At 37.8% G+C, this 24,420-nt stretch overlaps 1 non-coding gene across 1 annotated transcript; it reads right to left on the reverse strand.

Annotated features, from left to right (window-relative positions):
* Positions 1-7,315: 7,315 nt before the first annotated feature.
* LOC111723348 lies at positions 7,316-7,422 on the reverse strand. The gene has a single exon (XR_002771912.1). It is a non-coding gene; the product is annotated as a U6 spliceosomal RNA (small nuclear RNA).
* Between the last annotated feature and the right edge of the window lie 16,998 nt (positions 7,423-24,420).

The raw sequence follows: 24,420 nt of genomic DNA on the forward strand, positions 1-24,420 counted from the left end.
TGATCCATGTATGTGGGTCTTTCTTGGCAATGATTTGTGGTTATGTGATCCGGTAGCACAAACCAGATGTGTCTAGAGACATGAGGTAAGTGCACTTTATTCAGCAGTTAATTATTTTTTGAGCACATACCTCATACTAGGGACTATGCTAATTCCCAAGGAAATATAGTACAATCATGCATAATTTTGCTGTCAAGGAATTTATAACCTGGAGATCAAAAAAGAAAAGTAAATCAAGGAGGAAAATGCATAAAGTATAAATAGGAGCAGAGACAGGGGGAATTTCAGTTCAGATGTTTGGTCAGAGAAGATTTTATGAAGCAACAGACATGGATGGGGTTGTATGCAGGCAGGGAAAACAGCCACGAGATGCCCTGGTAAAGCCCAGAAGTCCAAAATGACTAGAGTCAAATTGAGAAATGTGTTTCACAAAGAGTCTGATTTGACAGATGTATTAGAGCCCATTTCTATGTCATCTGAGATGTGGAGAAGGAGGTGTGGAGATTGCCACTGGAAAACTTGGAGCAGCAGACTGATACAAATCAATAGTTACTTGGCAAAATGTATGATCAATATATGAAAAGCAAACCTCTATTATTTTTCAAATTCATGTTGGGTTGATTCTCAAAGTAAAAGGGAAGTTCAAAGTTATTGAACTTCCTTTAGAAGATGTCTGGAGTTCACATCCGTCCTAAGGAGTTGGGCTTTATCAGTAACACTGGCAAAAGCATGTCTGGGTCCTTTCATCACTCCAATGACAACCTTCCCCTGGCCGTTGTCCTAGAGTCTGAATGTATTCTTTGTGAATTAATCACTTAGCAAAGTAATAGTATCTGCTGATAATAATCATCTCTTTGATATAGAAAATGAAACATTCCTCTCTTCACTATTTCAGAAGTCAGAGTTTGCCATATAGCAACATAGTCTGAATATTTCAGCTGTGTGTCCCCTGTGAAATACACTACCACACTTCCTCTTTCCTTTGACATCCCCATACGTTAAAGGGACTTTAAGATATAAATCTCTCATCACTGTCATCGAACTTTTATCAGCATCAATGGGGAAAAAATGATAGAAGATATTATAAGAGTGGAAGAACGTTGTATAAAAATTGCCCTAAGAAAACCCCACTAATATTGGTCAGGATCATATACTTCCCAGCAGCTGTGCCGTGAGGATACGATTATATAACTTAACTATAGTCTTAAAACATTTTACTTCATTCTCTTAATACTTTGACTTGTAGAAAAGCAGACAATGTGAGCCCTTTCCCACCCCATGAAGGGGTCTGTCCTTTATTGAGAATAGTAATACTCTTCCAGTAATACTGTAAGGCTCTGTGCTGAGAACCGACGGATTTTCACACGCCTCTTACCTCATAAAGTGATTTATTTGTAGACCAGTTGTAATCTGTGAATGGAAAACCCCATTTTTAGTGGCTCATAGCAAACCATGGGTTGTTTTCCTGATGCACAAGGAAAGGCCTGATGAAGAGAACTCTGACTACAAGAGTATGAGCAATGTGACAAAATGTTACTTGGATAAACAGAGAGATTTTATCCTATTAAAGTTTTAAACTTAAAACATTCAAAATTCAGGGAAAACGCCATATAAAATGCCTATTCAGTGAAATTCAGTTAAAACTCGAAACTCATTTTATATAATAATATCATATTTTGCTTATACATTATGTAGGAGTAGTTTACAAAATACTGGTATCAAAACATTTGCATATGAAGATCTATGATTTTTTTGTAAGATTAGTATAATTAATTTCTGTTATTTTGGTTTATAGCTGTCATGAAATACTTTATCTGAATTCATACAGAGAAATACATATTATTTCATTAAGAAATAATTTCAGTTATAAACGTAAAAACTCCAAAACTAAAAAAAGAAAAACCTGTAAAACTACAAGCAGTATTGTACCACTTGCACTAAAGAAATGGGACAGCACCTGTGGCTCAAAGGAGTAGGGTGCTGGCCCTGGCCAAAAACGGCAAAAAATACTAGAAATAAGGTAAATGCTGGTTGTAGATATACCTATATTCTAAAATGAATGAAAGGTCTAATGAATCTACAGAGTCATATCTTGTCTATTTCTATTGTGAAGGACTTGTGCATTGTGTTTTCTAAGTTTACGTTTCCTGTGGGCTTTATTTTATTTTTATTTAAGACCTCAAAATACAGATTATTTCAATTGAATGTCATGGTTTTACTTGTTAATGATGAGGGATTAAAATATGTGTTACTCCCTAAGCTTACATATTGCAACATATTGAAAGGCCAGATCCATTTCTGTTCATTGTCAAGCTGTAGGCTGTTGGAGCAGGTTCTTTGAGAGACAGCAGGAGGCAAGTCACAGACTCAAGTTTAACAGCTCGCTGAGCAATAGTCAGGTTGATCTGTGATCTAAGGAACCTGTAAGGTGAGTTTTGTTTGATATATTGCTTTTTATATATTCAAATTGGAGGACGTTTGCTTTATTATTTGATGACTTTAAAACCTAAATTAGAAATTCAGTGAATTCAGTAAATCTGAGATTGAAGCAAAACAAGTGGCTGATCCTATGGAATTCTCTAACTACATTCCTGGAGTTCCTGTTATACGATCCCTATTACATAAGAAAATAAGTGACTGGGACACTCATACAGATGGTAGAGATTACTTACTCTCATTTAGTGTTTGCATATGTTGGGATACCTCCTCACAAACCATTTGATTACACTTTTCCAATATTTTTATATGTCAATAAGATCAAATTTTCTAACATTTGACACTTCCTCTGGATACCGTTTCACAAGTCACTGAATCCTTTCCCCCCATTTATAATATTTTAAATAGATAGCCCTCTGCCTAGGAAGGCATAATAACCCCTTTACTAAACATTAAATAGTGTTTTGTACTTTCCAAAGGTCTGAGTTCCTCTATGTAATAACCTTAATATCAGTGTACTCTTTAAAATGTATTGATAGTAAAGAGATTGCTTTGTCACTCATGCGATTATATCAGTGTGTGAAAATATATTTTGTTTACCCATTATTACTTTTTCTGATACAAAGTAAATCATCTTCATTTTTAAGATAAGCAAATTGCCTAACTATAAATACAAGCTAATTAAAGGCAGAGTAAATTCCTGGTATCTTGATTCCAACTTTTAAAAGGTATAATTGTTTACTTTGACCTCTGAAAACATAAGATGCTTTATTATTTTTTAGTCACTTTTTATTGATTAGAGACTCTTATATATGATAGATGTTGGAATTGTTAATATGATATTGAAAAGGCATAGTGCCTATTAGTAATCTTGAAGAGAAACACAGATTAAGAAACAGTGGCTCGGCGCCTATAGCTCAACCGGCTAAGGCGCCAGCCACGTACACCTAAGGTGGCGGGTTCGAATCCCCAGCCCGGACCCGCCAAACAACAATGACAGCTGCAACCAAAAAATAGCCGGGCGTTGTGGTGGGCACTTGTGGTCCCAGCTACTTGGGAGGCGGAGGCAGGAGACTCGCTTGAGCCCAGGAGTTGGAGGTTGCTGTGAGCTGTAATGCCACGGCACTCTGCCCAGGGGGACAGCTTGAGGCTCTGTCTCAAAAAAAAAAAAAAAAAAGAAAGACAGAAACAGTAAAATGCCTTTTCAATAAAAATAGTGCATCAAGAAATTTAAAAAGAGTTTAGTAGTGGGTGGCACCTGTAGCTCAAAGGAGTAGAGTGCCCACCCCATATGCTGGAGGTGGCAGGTTCAAGCCCAGCCCCCACCAAAAACAACAACAACAACAACAAAAGAGTTTAGTAGAAAAATAGAAGGTGCAGATAGATTCTTATTCAAAGCTTAGGGATAATGGAGATCTAATAGATATATTGCTAACATGCTAAGTAGAATGATGACTAATAGATAACTAGGCATAAGAGTAGGGATAAACAACCCAGACATAGATACAGCATCCTGTAAATGACGGATTTCATGTTTTTGCCAGGTTCAGTAAGATTGGCTGAAATTAGATCATAATGTGAGTGGCTGAGAGATACAGTAAGGAAATGGAGAAGAATAGGACCACAAAGATATTTCAAATTACTAAAAGAGGAAAGACGACATTGTTTATGGAAAATGTATAGACCAATGATTTGCTCTTGGTTTAACTATTGACACACCCTGGTTTGAGCTTAAAAAATAAACATGGTTGAGAGCAGTGGCTCACATCTATAATCCTAGCATTTTGGGAGGCCGAGGGAGGAGGATTGCTTGAGACCAGGATTTTGAGGCTAGCCTGAGCAAGAGTGAGATCCCATCTCTCTATAAAATAGAAATCATAACTTTGACTCAAACTGTACAAAAGCAATATGTGAAACTAAAATGTTGTCTCCCATAAAATTCTGAAACAAAATAATAAAACAAATATGGTTTTATCTTAAAAGAATACAAAGAAACTTTAGCCAGATGTTGTGGTATGTGTATGCAATCCCAGCTATTTGGAAGGCTGAGGCTGAAAAATTGCTTGATTTCAGGAGTTTGATATTACAGTGAGCTATTATGATGCCACTGCACATCAGTCAGGTGACAGACCCTGCCTCAAAGCAAATAAATAAGTAAACCACTCAGTAAACTTAGACCTCAGCTTCCCTGATACCAAAATATATCACGTACTCACGTACACTTTTATGGTATGCGACCTTAGATGGCTATTTTCCTTCGAGAATAAGAGAAAACCTTGAAACTCTGTCCCTCAGTGTCTGGATGTCCTTGACACTTGACCATGTTTCCTATTGCTTGTTCTATTATATACATTGTCTCTATTAAAACTTCACTTCACAAGAATGGAGAAGTGGGAATCCTATGTACTCAATTTTCATATGAGGACAATTAATGACCCAGTACATGGTGGGGGGTGGAGGAAGAGGGGGACAGAGAGAAGGAGGGAGGTGGGTGGGGGAAAGGAAGAGCTGAGTGAGGGAAGGAGGGAGGAAGTGGGAGAAGGGAAGAGCTGAGTGAGGGAAGGAGGCAGGCAGATGGGATCTCCATGTGCGATTCACCTTTTGGGGGCAAGACACAATTGTTAAGAGGGACTTTACCTAACATGCAATCACTGTAACCAGGTTTCTTGTACCCTCAATGAATCCCCAACAACAAAAAAAACTTCACTTGAGCATCATTTGTGTAGTTGCACGAGTTCTTTCAAACATCCAACTGAAAATAGACAAGAAGTAATTGCTGCAATGACATTTAAGCAATCATTAAAATGTTTTTCATGGAATAAGTGAATCAGTGACCTAATGAGTGAACAAATGAATAGGCATGTCAACTATTTTGTACAGATACTAACTGCACAAATGAGGTAGATTCAGTGAGTGAAGGGGGAAATTTGTTAACATTACCATTGAGGTGATTGAAAGTTGTGCTGTTCATTTATTTTCATGATATCTCACCTACATCAATGATTATACACAGGTTGAATATTCTTTATCTGAAAAGCTTGGGGTCAGATATGTTTGGATTTCACATTTTTTTGATTGGGGAATATTTTTATACACATAATGAGATATCTTATGAATGGGAACCAAGGCTGAATATAAAAATCATTTGGGTTTCTTTTCTGCTTTATATGCATAGCCTAAAAGTAACTTATATTGCACGATTTATATATACATGATTTTAAATACTATTTTTCATTAAATAAATTTTTCACTGCATTTGGACTGTGAACCATCAACACGAGGTCAGGTATGGAATTTTCCACTTGTGGTCATGTTAAGATTCAAAACCTTTGGATTTTTCATTTTTAGATTAGGGGTGCTCAAACTGTACAGAAAATTTGTGATATTGAATGTTCTTAAAAGTTTTATTCATAACTTTAAATTTAGTGTAAATGCAAGTTAAAATATCTCAAAGCACACTTAAAAAATGATGTTAGGCATTTGTCTTTGTTACTATTTATATACACTAATATTAGATGAGATTAGGACTTTGGTTATTTACTTATTCATTTATTCATTTTTATAGGCAGGCACTTTGCCACCCAGGCTGGTTACAATGGCAGCTCCCTGTAGCCTTGAACTCCTGCCCTCAAGGGATCATTTGGTCTCAGCCTCCTGAGAGTCTGAGATCCTGAGTGTCTGAGCACTACCACTCCTAACATTTTTTAATTTATTATTTTGTTGCTGTTGTTGCATAGATGATGTCTTGCTATGTTCGTAGAATAGTCTAAAATTTCTGGCTTCAAGTGGAAATTTCACCTCAGATGTCTGAGTCGCTGAGCTTGTAAGGCATGAACCATCATACCCAGTCCTAAGACTCCTGATTATTGAACGTCACATAACCTCATGCTCAAAGTTCCTGCTGAACCAGTTACCAACCTGACATATATCTGTCTAGTGTAGGTAATCATCTGTAGTTGGTTCATGAAACAATTTCTGAGCCTCTCCTCTACCACTCAGTCTTAGTCCGTAGAACCTACCATGTGCCAATCCATAAACAATGTGCTAGTTCATGAAAGTAAAAGTAACTGAATATTTTGAAAATCACAATGATGGGCTGTAGAATGATATCATAACCCAAAATATCCTTCCTTCACCTTTTCCCCAGCACTGAGTGGCTTCTTGTATTTTTAAAATATCTCAAGGCACTGACCTTCATGAGGTCAGATAAAGTGCCCTGCTGGGTGGGCATCGGGGCCTCTGCCTTGCTCAGCTTGGCGTCCCTGTACACACACCCAGAGTCGATGAACTCTCACGTATCATGCTGCCCTTCTTTTCATGATTCGGATCTCTTTTGTAAAGAAGAGGAAATTTAAAAATATCTTCCCAAACATACATTGCCAGTGGAATGAATGAATCGGGTCTGCTCAGACCTTTAATATGAACTTCCATTTTCAGTATTATCTCTTTAAAAATAGAGGTAGATGTATTTCGAATTATTTTTTAAAAATTGTTTATTCCTAGTTTCAGAAAATGTGACCAAGTTAATTTCTGTAGCTTCTGATATGTAAGTAAAATATCTGCTTCTAAATGTAATAACAAAAATGGTAGACAGGTATAGGTTAAGTGTAGTACCAGAAAAGTGAAACCAAAAACAGGTTTCACTGACAAATACCTGACAAAAATCTGCCAGAGAAATATTCAACATCAAACAAAATTAAAAAGAAATGACTAGACAGCATCCCACAAATAGGCATAAACTAAAAATCAGAATTTAAGAACTAGGAGCTTAAAAACCTTAGATGGAATAGAGATTGGATTTCTGTCTTCCAACAGATGACTGTTGATGTGCTTTTTCCTGCTACTCTCACATACTTAGATCATTATTATTATTATTATTTTAAATATGGAATGCTTCACAAATTTGCATGTCATCCTCGGGCAGGGGCCATGCTAATCTTCTCTGTATTGTTCCAATTTTAGTATATGTGCTGCCGAAGCAAGCACAGATACTTAGATGATTTTTTTCTATAAAAAGCAATAAAACTGTTGAAATTATAATCCAGAGCAGTTTAAAACTACCAGGAAATAGGACACATACTAATTAAGGCTTTAAACTATGCACATTGAAAAATTAGAGACCTTTCCATTTCTAAAGCTTTGTCTCAAAATGTATATAATCAATACGATCTGGCCTTTCTTTGGTTACTGCCGTGTATAAAGTCATAACAAATTCAAAGCAACAGGATCCTGTTTACTTTTTCTCCACATAAATCTGGAAAAAAAGCTACCTATGGAATTGTCAGCTTATTATTCTGAATATACTTTGATGTTTAAGATAGAGTTGACTGGTGGGGAAAAAGCTAGGATTTACTTCATTTTAAAAATCTTTAGTGAAAATATGTATTCAGGACAACTATGGACCAAGAAAACTAATATCTTGATTCTATTAATACTCGATCACAAGATACCAATACATTTCCTCCCCCCAAATACAGAGTGGTTACAAATTTAATTTTATCATAATGTCAAATGTTGAATTCATTACTACATTATTAAAGAGTCATAAAGATAATTTAGGGTAGATCTCTAACAGGCAAAACCTCAATATGCCTGTAATTATCTATACACTTTGGTCACAATTACAGTGAGAAACCCACAAATTATCTAAATGTATGTGTCAAGTGTCAATGATGTAATGTATTTAATATATTTGGTACTTGGGTTGAATAAACTGTTAGGTTGACTATTTAAACGAGTTTTTTTCCATTTTAGAATTTAATATAACAGCTTTGTTAGCAGAGTTTTGTGATTTTCAGACAGGAATATGCATAGGAGAGCACAAAGAAAGGGTACCCAACCTTGGGGAGGGGAGAGTTGGCACCTGACCTAACAGGACAGGTTTGGGTTGATTAATAGCATGCAAAGATAGTTCAGAAACAGCCAGTACAAAGACAGAAGGCAAGAGAAAATCTGATATATTTGGAAAACTGCAATACTCAGCACATACTGAATACTTCTTAAATATTTGCTTTTATTATTTTATTTTTTAGAATTATTTTTGTTACTATAGGTGGAGAGAAACATATAATAGGCAGAAAGGTGGTACGTGGTAGTTCTGGCTACAGCCATAGTTGAAGAGACTAAATCATGGACTTTAAGAACTGTGCACAGTTCTATATAGATGCTGTGAAGTCAGGAGCTGTGTACGGGCAGTGGATTAATCATATGTACATTGTAGGAAGCTGTAGGAATAGTAAAAGGAGGTAAAAGAAACTGGAGTTTTGTTGTAGCAATCTAAGGGAAAAACAGTGAGTGACAACAACAATCAAGATGCTGGAGGCGTTGCTACAACTGTTTTGGGAGACAAATGAAGAGATAGGACTGACTTTTTGTGAGCGATGAGAGAAGGAGAGCCGGGAATTAGGAATGACTTCTGGCTTTTACGCTTGTGTAAGTAGGAGGATGATTGTGTAGCTAACGCAACCCAAGAAAGATCGGGGTTAGGGAAGAAGATACTCCATGAACATTGGACCGCATTTATTTGGGAGCACTTGAGTGACTTTTAAGGAAAGATGTCAGTTAGACACTTAGACGTAGGGAGAAGTGTGGGCATTGGGCAGCACACAGACAGCAGTTGAAGTCATAAACACGATCACACCTGAGACAGAGAGAGACAAAGGACGACTGAGACTGAACTCTTATGAGAATGAATATTTACTTATAACCAAAGAAAGCAGAACCCCCCCCACATGCACGCATACACACACAATTTCTAAAAGGAAATTAATAATAATAATAATAAACAAGACAGAGCCCTTTTTATAGAAAAGATAAAAGAACATTCCAAGGAAGATGAGGGTAATATTTTCAGATACACATAAAGTCTATTGGAAAGTGGATATTGGACGTAGCAAGGAAAGGCTGTATCAGGCACAGTGTTTGATTCCTGGGAAGAATGGGCTTCAAGCCAAGAGCTGATGACTTGAGAGACTAAGTCACGTAGGAAGAAATTGGGAGGGAATGTGTAACCTTGTCTATGCAAAAGATTAACAAAACTAGTTGTTTGTGCCTGATTTCAATTGCCAGAGTTTACCCTCTCAGTCTTTGAAAAGATTAACAAAACTAGTTTTGTACCTGTTTATAATTGCCAGAGTTTACCCTCCAACATTACTGAAGTCTTGAGACCTGAATAAAGCAAGGAGGGTATTGGATTTCCATGTTGAGGTGTCGTTTATTAGCTAAACTTCATGGCAAATGGTGAATAATAGCATTCCCCCTGGGTAGATGAGGTATAAGGCATCACAATTTACCACAAATGCAAATGTAGAAAAAGATGTACATTTTGGGTGAAAGGAAATGAATTCTTTCTGACATGTCTTGCACATAAACGTCTGCTTGGAAGATAGTTGTGGAGGGTCTGTGCTGGTATAGTGTTTAGAGATGGGTATTTGTGAATTCCTAAGTAAAACACTGGTTTGTTTTTTCTTTTTTCTTCTTCTTCTTCTTTTTTTTAATGGTTTTCCATATGTTATTTTCCCAAAGGATAAGAGATGAGGTTAAAAACAGTTATTGGTTTAAGGAAGAAGTTAATACCCCTGGAAGAGGTGATAGCAGCCTGAAGCAAAGGGAGCCTTTTTAAGTGAAGTCAGGTGCAGCTACTCGAAATCCATCTGCAGAAAGGTAGTGTGATTTTCTAATTGGCGTTGGGTTTATCTTATGTGCTCCTAACTAAGACTCTTTCAGCCTATCGGCAATAATTATTACCATGGCCATGTGTGAGAGGATATAGATTAAAATAAAGCAATGACAAGAACGGCAAACAAGAAGTAGATGAAGGCCAGAACCCTGGAAAATAAATATGCAAGAGTTGTGTAGAGAAAAAAAGATCCTGCCTAGAAAACTAAAAAGAAACGTTCAAAGACAAAATAACATAGATGAGGTCAGAGGTGACCTGGGTGCATGACTTTGATGGGATTTGGCACCCTTTTGGAATAGCATTTTCTCTGTAATTTAATGCATAATCCTTCTCTTTGACCACTTTTCAAATTAGATGGATTCTCTGACCCAGATAACTCTTCTGTCTCCTTCTGATTTTTGCTTGGTATAAGTCCTGCAAATTAGAATTAATTGTGAACTTGAGTAACCTTTAAAAATTCATAACCTGACAGCTCATACAGATCTTACCACTAGAGGCCTGATTTCTATATTCTATTATCCTAAAGTACGGAATTCTGTTGATGCACCCCAGTCACCTGTAGTTGTGCTAGTCCCTTCTTTTACTAGTTCTATGCCTAAAGGAGAACTAATGGTTCTCCTTTACAAGGTTAACATCAGTGAAGTCTTCAGTGACATGGGCAAAGCCCTGAGGTTATTATATTTTCAGTGGAATTTGAAATTCATTTAATTCTACAGGCCTGAAGTCTGCATACTTGGAGAGAACTCTGGATATCCAAGTGTCTACTGATCTGAATCTACACTGCAGTTAACTCTCTTTTTTTTTTAATCTAAGGTGATATTCTACCTTGAATTTATGTTCAGCAATTTAAAACCTGGACGATCTGATGTTGGACACCATGTGACACACTTCCAAATATTCTGTTAACCAAGGAGTTTTAATTACTTTCTTGATCACTCCTCTCTGATGATAGGCCTTAAGTTATGTATGATCTCAATTCTAGCCAGTCGTGGCCACAGCATCCCTGATGCAAAAGAAAAGGCTATTAAATGCTTGGTCTCAGTAGTATTTCTTAAGTGAATTGACAGGTAAGTAATTTAGGTTAAACATACGCACTAAATCCTAGATGCTGCACGTCATGGGTCATCATTGCTGACCTCAGATCTGCTCTGAAAGAACTAATTGTAAGCATTATGTTGCTACACATCAAACTCCAGGTGCCAGCCAGCATCAGCGTAGCGTTTGTTTGAACTCTAAGCTAATCTTCAATGCCCTTCCATGCACAGAAATTTGGACTTTGGGCCATTTCCAAAGAGCTGAGACTTGGGAGCATTTTCTGTGCCTTGTCTATATTCATGCAATTTCCGACCTCTTTCTTTCTACCATGAACCACAGTGATATGTAGTCCTGGCATTCTCTGTTTGTTTGTTTTTTTTTCATTAATTTTGCTATCAATGTGAAAATATGTCCTACACATGTATCAGGATGTTTTATAGTTATTATTTTTTTTTATTGTTGGGGATTCATTGAGGGTACAAAGAACCAGTTTACATTGATGCCATTTGTTAAAGACCCCCGTATTATTGTGTCCTAGCCCCCAAACGGTGAAGATATTTATTTTGAAACTATGCCTGACCCTTCTGATTGTCAGCCTTGCCCTTTCTGGACCTTCTGTTACACTCACTCTCCTCTGCCTGTCTGGTCTGGGTCCTGTCTCTGTCTGCCTCTGTTTGAACCCTATATAAACGTTCACTCTCTCATAATAGTTATCTTATTTTCTCTGTGTGTGTTTATTCAGATTCTATCGGGGGAATCTTCAATGAGGATAAGTAATCTTAATTCCTTTCTTAATCTTCTATTGATAGTGAATAAACAATGTACCCCAAGGCTCAAGATTTTGTGAAGGCAGTGGTGGGACCCTATGGAAACCACAGACAGTGGGACCTGAAACAGAAGGAAGGCAGATAAAATTAGAGACTTAAGACACTGGATTAATAAAGCAATAATTATTTCTGAATACCTTAGGGAAGGAAAATATGTGACTAATCCTATTTTTTCCCTTCTTGGCACAATTCTAATACCATTACTAACACTGTCATTACTGCTGGCTGGCATGTGCAGAGCACCTGTAATCAACTCGGTAATAAACTCAGTTCATATATTATTTAATTAATTTCTCATAAAAATCCTATTATAATATATAAAAAAAAGGATGTAGCTGAAGACCCTGGGGAGTGGCGATGACTCCTCCGACCCCTTCTTCAGTGAAATAGGGCTGGCAAGCACAGGCACTGGGCTCGCTCTGTGAACCTGGACTCTGCCATCATAGGCGGGGTAAGAGCTGGCATCCATCAGCAGCTCTCTACCCTGAGTCCCTGATAGCTGGCAAGGAAGATTGGCCAACACCTCTTCCTGTGGCTACTGCACTGTGGGGAAAGAGATTATCCATCTGGTGCTGGAGCAAATCTGAACACTGAAAGATCAGTGCACCAGACTTCAGGAGTTCCTAATCTTAATTCTGAAGTGGAACTGCCTCAGACCTCCAGCCCTGATGATGGAATGGCTCTTTGTTTATTGTGGCAAGAAGTCCAGGTTGGAGTTTGCTATTTACCCAGCTCTCCAAGCTTCCACAGTGGTTGTCTAACCTTATCTTTCCCTAATGACCACTCAGAGCACTTATCTTTTGACTTGAGGCCATCTATGATACCTGCCACCACAACCTGCACTACACTACCTGAGAAGACTTCCTACACCAGCCTCAGCCAGCTCATTGGCCAGATGTTTCCCCGTCAGTGCTCACTGCATTTTGATGGTGTCCACCACATGGACCTCATGGAGTTCCACACACATCTGTTGCCTCGCCCCTGTATCTACTTTTTCTAATGACCCACTCAGCTGAGAAGGGCTACCATGAGCAGCTCTCAGTAGCAAAGATCACCAGTGCCTCCTTGGAATCCTCCATTCAGATGGTCAAGTGTGACCTGCGCCATGATCATAAGTACATGGCCTGCTGCCTGCTCTGCTGTGGAGACGTGGTGCCAAAGGATGTGAACACAGCCATTACCAACATCACAATCAAGTGCAGCATCTAGTTTGTGGATTGGTGTCTCACAGCTACCAAGGTTGGGATCAGCTTCCAGCTCCCAACAGTGGTGTCTGGGGATAATCTGGCCAAATTTTAATGAGAAGTTAGAATGCTGAACTATACCACAGCCATGTTTGCGGCTTGGGCTCATCTGGGCCACACATTTGACATATACCAAGTGGGCATTGGGGCACGGTGTTTAATCAAGGGCATGGGGAAGAGGAGTTTTCTGAGGTTCAGGAGGCCACCCTAGAGAAGGAATAGGCACAGTGTCTGTGGATGGTGAGCAAGAGAATGAGGAGCTCTAGGGCAGTGGTTCTCAACCTTCCTAATGCCGTGACCCTTTAATACAGTTCCTCATGTTGTGGTGACCCCAACCATGCTAGTTCATGAAGTAGCAACGAAAATAATTTTATGGTCGGGGGTCACCACAACATGAGGAACTGTATTAAAGAGTTGCGGCATTAGGAAGGTTGAGAACCGGTGCAGTCTAGGGGGTCCTGGCACCTGCAATGCCTGGTCTCTGGCTCCCCAGTTTTATATCTCTCATTCCACTGTTCCCCAGTATGGTACTATACAAATAGTACAGTATAAATACAGTTGATGTCTCAGGTGAAAAAACAAAAAAGATCTAGGAAGTGGTAAGCTTGTATCTTTAGCTATATGTGAAGGATAAATTTAAAGTTCTGCGCAGCAGTTTACTACGATTTGATGGAGAAGGATGAGCTCAGGAAACAGTTACAAATAACCTTCTGGGTTATGTTTTACTTTGTAAAGTGGCTGATGGGGGAGTGCTCAGTGTATTTTTAGTCGTAACATTTTAAGCTTCCTTTAAAAATAGTCTCTATTATTTATATTATTAAAAAATCTGTATTCAATTTGTAACAAAATTATTTTTAAAAGGGAAAACTAATATGCCTCTAAGCCGTCAGATATGCCCTACTTGGCAGCTTTAATTGACATCATGTAAATTTGTAAACATAACATAAGGGTTGCCTTTTAATAAGGTTTGCCGATTCAAAATTTCAGCTTATACCACAGGAGACTTAGCAAAATGTGAAATGGTATTTTAAGTGCATGTTCACAGGTGTGATAGCCTGAAATTCACTTTTCTAAATATGATGCATTAAGCAAATATCACACATATGTAGGTGAGATTTTATAAATCATGTGCTTCGAAAAATATGATGAAAATAATACAAATTACCATTTCAGATGAATCATTTATAATCTAGAAATCTTATACTAAATTAAGCAAGGAAAATGTAAGAATTACTGAATGTTAGAGACAGAAATTTAGAAATTATTCACTTCAATGAAACTGCTCGATTACAGTGAATGGTTAAAATTAGAGTACATACTAGTAAGACCATTTTCTAGTAGCAGATGAACTTGGGCATCATTTCATATGTTAATTGTTTATCAGTTGTTTGTTTTTTTTTTCTTTCTTTCTTTTTTTTTGGGGGGGGGAGAGAGTCTCCAGCTGTCACCCTGGGTAGAGTGCTGTGGCATCACAGCTCACAGCAATCTCCAACTCTTGGGCTTAAAGCGATTCTCTTGCCTCAGCCTCCCAGTAGCTGGGGCTACAGGTGCCTGCCACAACACCCAACTATTTGGGGGTTGCAGTTGTCATTGTTGTTTAGCAGGCCCGGGCCGGGTTCCAACCTGCCACCCTTTGTGTATGTGGCCGGCACCCTGCCAACTGAGCTACAGGCGCCGCCCAGTTTATCAGTTTTTCTACATCCATGAAGTGCCAATTTATGTTCTGTCCATTTTAAGGGAATTATTTATTTTATTGAGGTGTTTCATGTATCTTGAACGGTGTTCTCCAAAATCTACCTAAGGATCATCTGGGACTTGTCTTTCTGTTCTACCACATCCAGGCTCCCAAAGGCAGGTGCCACTGCTGCCCTGATGGCTGGGTTAGGGTGCAACTGGATGAAGGCTACTGGATGAAGCTTCCAGGGAGGGGCAGAAGGGCCTCTACCACGTCAAAAAGCCTGCATGGAAGGGTCCACAATCCTTAACTCAGTGGGTGGTAGTGGAATCCTTTTTCTTAATGAATTGCCCAGACATGATTATTTCTTTACAGCAACACAAAACGACTAAGACAAATGCTACAAACTATTAAAATATAAAAGCATTAGTTCTATCACATCTCACTCAATAGTTTACCCTTTCTCAGAGCTAAATAAAGGTTCAATTTTGTCATTTTGGAGGACGGTAAGTTATTCTACTTTTCATTTCTGTATCTCATATGTCTCATGTATATATACTATATATATGCCTATTATATATACATGCTACATATGGATATATATATATTGTATACATGATTCTATGATTGCACATCATTTTTAGTTATTTACTTCTAATTTGAATTTTTAGTTTTGTGCTTAGAGCATGGTCACATGGAGAACGTTGAAAGGTATTACATTCCACCAGATGTGTGGTTCTGGGAGGATGGTGTAGCGTCCGTCTTGCCAGACAGCATATCTCCATCAATTCTGTCATTTCCTACACAAACAGTGTTTTCAAAACTAAAATGGAACTGAATTTTCAAATACTTGTACTTGAAACAGTAATTCTTGTACCAAAAGTAGCATTAATTCACATACTAATAACCAGAATGGTAGAGGGGTGCAGTGCCTCTAGGTAGTCACTGAAATAATTGAAAAGAGCAAGTAGAGTTTTAGCAAGAAAAAGGAAGTTTATTAAGGATTTTCATGGCAAGCTGGGCCCAATGCTAATGCCTGTAGGCCCTGTGGAAGACCCAGTTTTGCCTTTATTTTTTTTGGCTGGGGCTGGGTTTGAACCCGCCACCTCCAGCATATGGGTCTGATGTCCTACTCCTTTGAGCCACAGGCGCTGCCCAGTTTTTTTTTTTTTTTTATTTTCAAACATGACTTTGACGAGTATCAGCTGCTTCTTGGAAGTCTCCCAAGGTCTGAATTAACTCTCAAAACAACCCACCTGTAAGATCTTGATAACAACATACCCACAAGTCCTTCACCCCATTCCCACAATAGTTCAGGTCAGCCTGACCCAAAACAAGCCAAAATAGCCTAACTGTTTTCATCATCCACCTTGTTCATATTCAGCTAACGACCTAACATTCATACTAATAAAGATAATGATAATGTTAATGATCATAACATTATCTCTCAGATAATATTTAACAGGTCATTGGCACTGCACTAAGATATTAATGTATGTTGTCACTGAATTATAAAATTACAATTCATGATAACTTTCAAATTAAGTACTCTTCACCTATCGGTTTCAAAACTCTATAGCACAGACTCAAATACTTCCAACTTTATGAACCTTTATTATCATATAATTGAACCCCTACAGTATAGTCACCGTGTACCACTTTTCCATGTAGTATTCTAAAGGTAGATTTTGCTCGGTACCACTTAATTTGAGAAAGTGCTAAGAAATTAAGGCTCCTAATACATAGGAAGACAAAATATAAACCTTTTTCCCCTAAAACGTTCGGATGTTTTTCTGAATTTTTCATAAATTAAATTTAATTTTTCACGAAAAGCACAGGTTTTCAGGGAGAAATTTTTGATGTTTTTTGTGACCTTCTTTCTCCATTGATGACTGCATTAATAGAAAGATGGGAGCTATTCTCTATTTAATGATCATTAATTTTGTTATTGAGGTTATTAGTATAGAAATAGCTGTTACTTGTAAATTCTCCTAACAGATGTTATTAATTGCCCATTGTGCCAATAAATGGAAACTGGAAAGACACAAGCATTTTAACTTCATCCTGTTTTAAGCTAAAATATCATCTGATTTCTGCTCACATTCCCAAGCTATTTTGGCAGATTTCCTATTTTAACAGACATTCAATTAAGGCAACGAAACTCTGCTCTTGAAATGTTATTATTATTTTCAATTTCTTTTAGTTCATAGCATTTCTTAAGGAAAAAAATGACCTCTTTAACTAACTAGAAGGGCACAAAAACAAAGGAAAAAAGTCACCAGAATGTGTGCCTTCTTTTATCCTACCTGAGCTCCACACATTTCTTTTTTATCCTCCTTTTAAGTTATCAGAACCAGCAGAACAGATTTTTAAATAGTCTGTCTCCAGCTGTCTCCTTGTTTGGGTCCCTGGATGATTTCTCTATGTGAAATTGTCTTTCATCTTTTTTTTTTTCAGGTGAAAGGTTTACTTGCAGGTTTTCTACAAATGAAACCAACTAAAATCTCCTAAAGTCAGAAATGAAGCTTAGAACCTTCTGGAAAGAGGCTGGCTCTTCATAGCCACTCAGCAGCAGGGCACACACTGAGGCTTCACCACCCACCACTTGAACAAGGGGCAGGTGCCAATTAAAAAGAAGCCAGGCAGGTAGTCAGCACATAGGCAACACAGTACCTATTCCTTTTTCTTTGCCAGATAGATACAGTCTGGCCAATGGAATATGGCAGATGGGATTATGACACTTGTCTTTATGGGTTATCAGGGAATTTCAGACAAGAACTTAACACACGTGACTAGCCTGTCTTTGGCTCTTCAGAACTTTCTGACACCACCCCCATCTAAACTAGCAAGCATCTCTTTTTCCCTAAGACTTCTTCCAGGTTACCAAGGCAGTCATTATTTTTTATTTTGTTTCTCATTACAACCTGTTATTAGTATTTAAAAGGCGATGTATTTTTTCATTCATTTCATTTCAACTTTAGGTCGAAAATAGTGGACAAGGTCTAATTTCTTTCCTGATTATTTGCCATTTTGTATAGATTAAAATCTAAAACCAATATCAAGCATGTCTATATAAGTTATCTGGCAAAATCAACAAAGATGACAAGGATATTTTGGAAATATTCTAATCTGAATATCCTCAATTTATTTCTTCTGTGCATAGATCATATATATATATATACACACACAGTAAAAACTAGGAGTGTGTGTGTGTAGTGATGGCAGTGGTGGCAGGCAAGATAAGATTTCAGCAGTTTTTTCCAGTAAAAATTAAATTTTAATAGTTTCTGATAAGATAATAAAAAGTGGCATTTCTCCAGATATAGTGTGTTTTTTTTCCCCCCCTGCATTAATATTCACTGACTTTCATCCTTGGCAGCAAGACATGTTAGACATCCTGAATGACCTTCCCACTGAAAAAACCTGAACAGCTTAATAAGATATATTTTTAAAATATTTTAAATGGAAAGCTGTTTTGGAAAGAGAATAAGAAATTTGAAAGGTTTAGAACAAAGAAAGTAGGAAACTTGGGAGGCGAATGTGTTTTGAAGGCAGCTTTTGCCCGGAGGGTATCTGCTAGATGGTCACGCAGCTATTACTTGGGGTAAGATAATTGAAAGGGCTTGAGATACTCTGCTGGGTGTACTCACTTATGGCTTTAACAAACGTAAAATTTACTGTGCAGCAGGAGGGGAAAAGCATAAGTAAACATCACAGAAGTCCACGGCTTCCAGACGGCTCCCTGCTCCTTTCTTAGTTACACAACTCATACTTGGTCATCACAAAGGTGAGGTGCCCAGTTCTTACAGAATCTTTGCTCATCAAAAGGGGAGGGAGGGTCGTTTATTCCCCTTTGCTCATGTAGCCCAAACCATTCTGTGTAAGTGTTGCCAATAGCAGCCACCAAGAGAACAAAACGTGGAGCATGTGCAAACCACCAGCCTGTTCACTTTCTATAAACAATATTGATAAAGTAGTAGACTTGCCTCCTGGTCTGTCTCTGGTCCTACCACAGCCCACCCTAGTTGTTGGTACAATTCATTCAGGTGTGACAAAGGGCCCCACCAAGGCTCCAGACACCCATGAAATATGCACATGGTTGTGACATGTTAGCTGAGATTAATCCTATACTTAAAGAAATTATAGCTTTGTGAGGGACCTACGGAATTGAAAAGATGGAAGATAAAGTCGTAGGCTAGGTCAACGGGGCAAAGATGCTCAATAGGGAAGATGCTGCTTTTAGGTGGAATCTCAAATACCACGTTCTCATTATAAGAATGAAATAGAATTACATCTGATGTATGCAAACCAACAAAAGCATCAATTTCTATTTCAATCTGAATTCTTGGCAGAAAAAAAATCTTTTTTCGAAGATTATAACTTTAGGACTCTTATGTGAATTTACATTCTAAACTAAACTAGGAGAAAGAAGCAATTATTTCTTGAAGGACAGATAAGTCTTTCAGTAAGAATCATCCTTATTTATTTCAGTTATTTACTTTTATAGTATTGGCCTTTGGTAGATACTTATTTAAATTCCAGATTAATGGAGGTACAACCAATTACTTTATGGTGTTCGCATTTGCTGGGTAAAGTCCCAGTTCTGGTTGAGTCCTCGACCCAGGAGGTATGCCATACAACCTTACATTTTCCCCATTAGGTCAGAGCTGGCCAGTACTCCTCCCTCCTTCCTTCCCTCCTTCTCCCCCCATTTGAATTTAATTTAGTTTTTCTTTCATGTGGGCGTGTACTTGTTCACCTACTAGATTCATATTAATATGGAGTACATCAGATAAGTGCTTTTCTATTCTTGTGATAATTTACTAAGAAAAATATTCTTCACCCCCAACCAGGACAATCCAAGTAATATAAAGTCTTTATCTTTTTATGGCTGAATAGTTTTCCATGGTATACGTATACCACGATTTATTAATCCATTCATGGGTTGATGGGCACTTGCCACTTGGACTGGTTCCATATCTTGGGGATTGTGGATTGAGCTGCAATAAGCATTCTAGTACAAATGTCCTTAGGGAGATATTATTGTTTTTTTCTTCTGAGTATGTACCTACTCATGAGATTGTGGGATCAAATGGAAGGTTTACTTTCAGCTCTTTGAGGATTCTCCTTACTTCTCTTCAGATAGGCTGTTATTTTGCAACTCTACCACAGGTGTAGAAGCATTCCCTTCTCTCTGCATTCACACCAGCATCGGTAGCTTTGGGCCCTTGTGATGTTGGCTAGTCTCACTGGCATTAGGTGATGTCAGAATCATTCTTTAATATGAAAATCTAGATGTAAGCCCCACAGTCCACGAGCTCTAAAATCACAAAGCACACAAAGAAACAAAAAACAATGAAGGTTAGCTAGCATCGAGGCTGTGGAGGCTGCAGGTGCAGACATAACATGGTAGTTTACCAGACCAAGGAATGCTGTACATATGTCTCCCTCAAGTTTTGATTAATGAAATAAAATTTAATTATTTTAAGGGTAAGATAAAATATGAAAAAAGAAACAATATACCAAAAACTATTGTCTAACTATTGTCTGACTTAAAAAAAAAAAAGGCACTGACAGCCTAAACTTCAGTGACAATAATGAAGACCATAGTAAAATTATTGAAAATTTGCACTAGAATTTCAGAAGAAGGGATTTCAGGCAAAAAATTTAAAAAAGGTCCAGACAGAAGAGTTTAGATACACAAAAGAAGCATTAAGAAAGATGAAGACAAATACATTGGTCAACTGAAATATTTTTTCTTACTCTTGTTTTATTTCAGTAAGTTTAGGGGTATAATGGTTTTATTGTTACTTGGATGGGTTGTATAGTGGTAAAGTTTGTGCTTTCAGGGTCTCCATAATCGAAATAGTGTAGGTTGCACCCAATATGTGATTTTTGTTTTGTTTTGTTTTGTTTTGTTTTTGCAGTTTTTGGCTGGGGCTGGGTTTGAACCTACCACCTTTGGCATATGGGGCCAGACCCCTACTCCTTTGAGCCACTGGCGCCACTCCCAATATGTGATTTTTCATCCTTCAGCCCCCTCTCATTCTCCCTCTTATCAGTTTTCATTGTTTTTTACGTCACTCTGTGTGGTCATTCATACTCATAGTGTAATTCCAACTTGTAAGTGATAACACGCAATATTTGGTTTTCCTTTCATTAGTTACTTCACTTAGAATACTAACTTCCAATTTCATTGTAGTCACTGTAGAAGGCATCATTTCATTCTCCTGCATGGCTGGTAGAATTCCGTGATGTGTGTATGTGTGTAGATACATAGGATTTTCTTTATTTATTCATCAGTTGATGGGCTCTTTCAAAATATTGATTTACCAAAACTATCAAGTTAATTTAATTTAATTTTATTTTTAGGATATAAAAGTATAAGTTTATTTTATGTTAGAGAGAGGAAAGAGAGTTGGGGAGAAGAGATGTGAAAGGGAGAGAGAAGAGAACAGGGACAGAGAGAAAGGAAGATGAGGGAGTGGAGAGAGAGAGAAAGACTGAGAAAACAGCCCGGCATTCCAAAGAAGGGAAGGATGGAAGAAAGAATCCGGCCAAATCTATCCAATTTATAGTAAAAAGATAAGACTGAACTAAAATACATAATACGTTAAAACACATTATAATTAAGTTGAGAAAATTTAAAATTACAAGGATTATAGGAAATTCCATAAACCTCATGATTGCTTTATTACTGAAGTCTAGGTGGTGATTATGTAGTGTTTGCTAATTTATCAAAACACTCCCTAATGACCATATAAGTTGTATGGATGTTGGATGGTACAGGTCAGTTAAAAATGTAAATAACATATTTGTTTAGCTGACTGTTTTTCCTACCTCCTCTCTTACCTCTCCTAGAACCTTTACTTCCTATGGTAGTTCCCAACAATAATCACTTGTAATCAAAAGCAAGAATAGGAGATATTGATGAAGTAAATATATTTCCACAGCTTTGTCAACAGTACGTCACTTCTCTGTTGCCCAGTCAAAGACTTTGATTCTTCTAAGCTGTGAAGAGACATTATATTTCTTTAAATTCACATCAAAGTGGACATGACTTTTCATCCACTGTTTCTTCCAGGTTTGATTTGGAGAGGAAAAATAAGATTTTCTGTCTTGGAGGAAGTTAAGCGGAGACCAAAGGCAGCTAAGGGATGGGTTGGGCTTGGCTAGAAGAGAAGAAGGGATAATTATGCCCAGGAGACAACTTTCAAATATTGGCCCAGAGATTACTGAATCTGTTCTAGAAAACCTGACAGTCACTGAGCTTCAAAGCTATGGATGCTAAGTTCTGATAATGGAGTTTGCTGTATTACTCTAGTGTTAGTTAAGTGATTAAAAAAAAAATCTAGTTTTAATGCTCTGACTCAGAAAGAAGTAATCTTTCCAATGGGTGTTTTTGTTTGTTTGTTTGTCTTATCTGGCAATGTCAACATGTCACATAAGTCCCAGGAGTATAAATAGTTATAAAATGAAACATTATTTGCTTATTAAAACTACAGTACCATCCACAGTGTGGTCACCACTTATTAATTTACCTTTCAAAAAGACAAAGGTACCACGTACACTAAACCCCAAACCAAACCGACAGAGTCCCTTTTGCAACCCAAATAAATATATCACTGTCATTTAGAAATCCTCTGTGTTTAGCTGAATTATTTTTAGCATCACTAGGAGCTAAAGGAGGGTGAGAACAGAGAGAGAGCTCATTGACTTCCCACACACATAGCCACACCACTTTAATCTTGCACATAAAAGGTCAAGCATAAAATTATTTGCTTGGAGCAGCTGTCCTCAGAGATTTGCATTAACGCAGATGAAGAGTACCACCAGAAAAAAATAGTTAATTTTATTCTAATTGGATTAAGCCAGGTCCCATCTATACTGAGGGAATAAGGTTCCAAAGACTAGAAATTGCTAGGTTGACAGAAAGGGATTAATTCACAGGCTAGCGTCAGGTTGTTGACTAATAACATATTGATCGTATCTATAAAATATGCAGAACGTCTGTCAGGAGGAGAGACACTTTGCAATGGAAGATCACTGGCACATCTGACATGATCAAGGTTAGATTAATATTATTAAGGGGCTGCAAGTGAGCTGCGTATTATCTTAGCAACCACAGACATTTTCTGCACGTGTCTGACATGGACCATCATGAACAGTAGGGGAACTTGTGGGTTAGAGGGAAGTGACTGATTCGTGCAGCTGCCTCTCTCCCTGCCCCTTCTTTTCTTAATGTGTTCCAGCAGACACATCCAGCTGCCACAGTTCAGTCCCGCTGGAGCCTGCAGGAGGTAGTATCCTTGCATGGAGGAGTTATTAAATTCTTAAGGTCATCACAGAAAAGATTCTATTCAATCGAGTTAATAAAAACACTGGGCAAAGGTTTGTAAGGAGCGTGGATGTTGAAGCTTAGGGAACTGGAATTACTCTTAGGATGCCAGACTAAAAGAATAATTTAAATCACACAATATAAAGAAGATGATTCTTCATTCTTTAACAAAGTGTGAAATTTTTTGCAACTCGTACATGTATACGTATATTGGTGAATACTTGTATAAGCTATTCGTTTCTTGGATATTTTGTTTTCTTCTTTGTCAAATTTTTTTTTTTCAGTTGAGACTCACTGTGTTCAAAGACTGCAGCACCCGGAAAATGGCGTTCTGACGGTAAATACTTAGTGGATTTGGGGGACTTTTTGTAAAACTGATTTTTTAAAAGAAAAGCAAATATAAGGAGGGGAAGGCTAGCGTTTGGTTTGGGGTGACTTCAACAAATAGGGTATGTGTATTAGAAAATAGAGTTTATTATTCCCTATACGCCTCTCTCGCCTGTGAATTTAGAGCAGTCTCTTTCCTTTTCTAGTTCCAATGGAAGAGGAAGCAAGATACATTAGTTTGATACCTTGGTAATAAATATTAGAGAAAGAATTGCCCAACCTTTTCAATTATTAAAATTTAGTATTCTAAATTCTCGGACAAAATCAAAAGAGATATTTCGTAGAGATTTGTAACTTGTGACTTTTGAAAGTCAACTTACCAAACTTGGTTTAGCCATCTGCTAAAGTAGTAAACACTGTTTCTTAGCCAGGACGTCGTGGCTCACGCCTGTAATCCTCACTTTGCAAGGCCAAGTCCAGAGCATTGCTTGATGCCAGGAGTTTGAGAATCAGCCTGAGCAAAAGTAAGACCCTATCTCCATAAAAAAATAAATAAATAAGAAAAAATTAGCCGGGCATGTAGGTGCATACCGTTAGTCCCAGCTAATCTATAAACTGAGGGAGAAGAATTGCTTAAGACCAGGTGTCTGAGGTTGCAGTGAACTATGATGATGCCACAGCACTCTATCCTGGGTGGCGGAGCAAGATCCTGCCCCTCTCAAAAGACCACTGTTTCTTCACTAAACTCTTCTGTTTTTCTGGGGCATAAGCATATCCTAATCGTCTATGATTCCTCGACTTCACTGCACTCTCTAGTGATGTCACTGTGTCCTCCTTCACTGCCATCGTTTATGAGGCTC

This window comes from Otolemur garnettii, unplaced genomic scaffold, assembly GCF_000181295.1.
Source record: "Otolemur garnettii isolate 467f Iridium unplaced genomic scaffold, OtoGar3 scaffold00010, whole genome shotgun sequence".
NCBI classification, from domain to species: Eukaryota; Metazoa; Chordata; class Mammalia; order Primates; family Galagidae; genus Otolemur; species Otolemur garnettii.